This window comes from Piliocolobus tephrosceles, chromosome 13 (assembly GCF_002776525.5).
Source record: "Piliocolobus tephrosceles isolate RC106 chromosome 13, ASM277652v3, whole genome shotgun sequence".
Taxonomy (NCBI): domain Eukaryota; kingdom Metazoa; phylum Chordata; class Mammalia; order Primates; family Cercopithecidae; genus Piliocolobus; species Piliocolobus tephrosceles.
Window position 1 is genome coordinate 117735202 of NC_045446.1, and position 3932 is coordinate 117739133.

Sequence of the window (3932 nt, forward strand, 5' to 3'; positions counted from 1 at the left end):
AGGGAAGGAGGGAGGGAGGAGGGAACGAGGTAAGGAGGGAAGGAGGGAGGGAAGGAGGGAGGGAAGAAGTGGAAAAACCGAGGATGGTGAGATATTCAACAATTTGTTTAGTTCCCACTTTCTCTAACACAGCTGAAGCCTTCATTTTCAAATCTCCAGCTTTCCTAAAGAGAATCTGTCCTTAAAATGCATGACATAGGATGCATTATCTGGTAAGAGAGCATCTGCTGTTTTATTTGCAGTTGTTTGGAACAGTACGCTTGTTCCTTTGGGAGGGAAGATGATCCCCCCAAAATCCCAAGAACAAAAATCTGGGGCAGCGGCTCTAGTCCTTCAGGCCCCCTCCCCTCCCCAGGCCCCCCATCTTGTTTTCCTAAGCAGTGGTCAGGAATGTGCAGGGCGGGGGCAACCCAGCCCTCTGCGCCCAGCCCAGGCAGCCTCAGTCACAGTCCCAGCCTGGCCTTTCACCTCATTGCTCTCCTGGCTGCTCTTATTAAGCAGCAAAATGTTTCAATATGTGGAACTCTGGGGGAGGGATGGGAGAGAAAAATCGGGATATTGTTGAGAAGGAAATAACGAATAACGCTGCTGCCAGTCCTCATACCCCCCACGTGGGGAGATTTGGGTAGTAAGTGCGTTTTCTCCTGAAATGGAATCCTAGCAATTGCCTTTTGGTCAGAAATGTCCACAGCCAGTTGGGGAGTTGGAGAAGGGGGTAGGGGGAGCAGGTACTAAATAAATTTTCTCGAAGGTTCCAGAGCAAAGCAGTTAGGGATCTGGGTACTCAAGAAGGAAGGAAGAGAACGCTTGAGAAACAGAAGCCAACTCAGAGAGGTGCAGGAAGCTGAGTAGGTCAGTTTTTGCAAACTGACATACTCCCATCTCCATCCTTGCCTGTCACCTCTCCACTGGCCACCCTGCCCCCCGTCCTGCCCCCTGGTCAGAAACAACTGTGAACAATTCCCTTTTGCCAGAGATCCACCCACCCCAAAGCACAACCAACTCAGCAATGCAGGTTCTATTTTGTGGGTAATGGCCCTGGGATTGGGCAGCAGAAAGGGCCCATTTGAGCGTTGACTCAGAAATCTGAGCTCCATTCAAGTGAAAGAATGAGCAACATTCCAAATTATAAGAAAACACAAATTTGACAACCCAGAAACAACTCCTTAACAGGCATGCTTTCAAATTATTATTATTATTATTTTTAATTAAAACCTCATAGTAGGGCTGTTTCTATGGCATGTGCAATCCACTTTGCTCTTATAGATACTGCCTAGAAAAAGTGGATCAAAAAGAGGTGTATTCTTGGTGGTGGTTGGGAGGGCGGGCGCAATAGGACTCAATAAGGGGAAGGAGTAACCTTACGAAGGAAAACCTTAAAGGCTCAAAAAGTAAAAGAGAATTTCACCGATATTAAGTTTGAGGAATGATTACTTGCATATCGATAATCTGGAACTTTCAAAGAATAAATAATCAGCTCAAAGAAGCCTGGGTCTGCGTGTCCTCTTTTGGCTTTGCTTAGTTGTATGTCTATATTTACGATACGCGTGCATGATTTCTAGCGTTCTTTAAAGTTTCCTAGTTAACACACAGTGGTTTCTAGAAAAGCAGCTGGGGGCAAACGGGTGACTGTACTATTAAGAACAATTCATCAGACAGCAGTTGGAATATTGATAAGAAAACGGAAATCAAATTACAAGAAGGGGAAAGAGAAAGGAAGAGGGAGTGGGACCCAGAGAGCTGGCGGGAGGCAGCGAAGGGGAAAGCTGCAGTGCACGCATAGCTCCTGCATAGCGGCTCCTGCAGCCCCCCAGGATGCGCCGGAGCTGAGGCTGCTTATCTGCAGGTCCTGGAGAGAGAGGCAAACTTTGACTCCAGGCAGGCAGCAGGTATAATTCCTCACTGCCAAGTTTCTGGGAGCTCTGGGCACACAGGACTGGCACCAAGAACTAATACATCCTGGAGCTACCCGGAGTTCCGCTCCAGCGGGCTTAGCAGGAAAGGGTGCCTAAGGTGAGTGCCCACTTGTGTCCGATCCTCTGCGGGCGATGCAGGGTTGGGGCGCCTCTGTGTGTCTCGCTGATTGTTCTGGCTGTAGTTGGGAATTACGGGACTTTGGGGTCTCCTCCTTTCTCCCATTTTCTCAGGCTTTCTTTTTTCTCTTTCTTTCCTCTCTGTTTTCTTGTAAATTACACTTCGACTTTCAAAAAACAAACGCAGGGGACCGGCGGGATCGCTGGGGTTAAGGGAGAGGCTGAAGTGAAGGGAATTTCTGAGCCCGAGAAATGTACCTTGTCCCTGCACTCGTATGTGTCTGTTGTGGCTTCAGGAGCAAAAAAAAAAAAAAAAAAAAAAAAAAAAAAAAAAGGCTGGAATTTGTTAGTGGGGAGAAAAGTGCTTTATCAGAAACACATTGGCTGCCAGAGAAGCTGTGAGTTGCCACATTAAAGATGGTTAAGAGAAGGAAGGAAAGGAAGAGGAGAGACACCGCCGCCAGACTGGGCTAAGTCAGGGAGATACCCACTCAGGCAGAGGCACCTGGCAACCTAGGGTGACTTTTGCGCCTTCCAGCCCAAATAATAGGACCTAAGTAAGACACTACCTCTCCTGCCACTAAAAATGAGGACCTGACAGTCATTGTAGCTGTCTCTTCCCAAAAACCTATTTTCTTTTAAAAGAGAGGGGGCTCTGGGAAAGGGGCCTCCACAGATCTCCCTAACCTTGCGTTAGTCTTCCTCCGTCGCCAGGCCACCAGCAGAGAAGAGCACCGAGGCTGGACGCTGGCAAAGAAAGGGTGGTGAGGGAGGCGAGCAGGTCTGTGCCCTGCGGGGCGAGCCTTGGCAGCTCTGTAAGCTTCTGCTCCTCGGGCTGCAAGAAAGGAGAGTCCTACCTCTACCCTGGTCGCGTTCTCTTCTCAACACCAAGAACTAGAACATCCTGGAGTTTCCAGAACAAGCTGCGGGCATCCCCAGTTCGAAACCGCCCAGGCCCTGGGGGAGGCAACTGTCTGATTTCGGGCAGGGGAGAGTAAAAGGACTGCAGGGAGGAAACCCAATGGTGTGAGGTGGCTCTCAGTCCTCACCGTCCTGAAGCCCAGGGACTGGACCGAGGCGTAGGGAGAATGCTGGATACCCAACCGCTGGGACCCTCCCTCACCGGAATAGGCGGATCTGAGCCTCCCAAACCCCTGCAGTCTTCTTTATCTGCATCCCCATCCCCACTTCATCACCACCAGGCCACCATCCCGCCGTCTCCCCCTCGCTCCACTCGCGGGTAACCGAGGCTTCTTCCTCCCAGGCTGGTTCTTGGGCGTTCCCGACCCTTCCTCAGCAACCCACGATGTTTCAGACAGTCCCTGACACGTCGTCTTACGTCAAGGTAAGACATGCCAGCATCTTTAAACAGGTAATGGCCCCCAGCTTCTACCCCACCCGGACCTATGGTCCCTTTTCCCTTTCTCCAGGAAAAAGGGGGCCTTCTCTTTCCCTTTCTCCAGGAAAAGGGTGGAAGTGGGCCCTCCTCTCGGTTCGTGGATCTCAAGCTAGGGCGCTCCAGGCCAGATGAGAGTGACACAGACCCTTGGGAATCCTAGGTTGAGAAGCAACGCTCCTGGCGGCTAGTGTTTGGGAAACTGGGAGCAGGAAAGCCTGGTGAAGCCTGTGCAGGAAGACCTAGCAGCTCGCAGCCTCAGATCCCCATGGGTGGTGTGCTCTGACCGGCTGGCACACAGCAGGTTCCCTGCATTAAGCGCGTGCGCGCGCTTGTGTGTGAGCGCGTCTGCACATGTGTACACGCGTGCGTCTGTCTGCATGTGGGCGTGTGTATGTGGGGTTGTGTGCAGATATGAGGGCGCCACGCGCTTCTCCTACAGGTTTGACACGCGCTCAGCCCTCAAGCCCACCTTCTTTGGCCCTGCCCGCCCCTCGGAAGCG

The 3932-nt window shown here is 51.5% G+C and overlaps 1 long non-coding RNA gene across 1 annotated transcript in view; it reads right to left on the reverse strand.

The window, feature by feature from the left end:
- Nucleotides 1-3624, reverse strand: part of LOC111540326 — a 5719-nt gene extending 2095 nt beyond the window's left edge. Inside the window, exon 1 of the long non-coding RNA XR_002730947.2 lies at nucleotides 2891-3624. This is a non-coding gene — a long non-coding RNA (uncharacterized LOC111540326). The remainder of the gene's footprint in view (nucleotides 1-2890) is intronic.
- Between the last annotated feature and the right edge of the window lie 308 nt (nucleotides 3625-3932).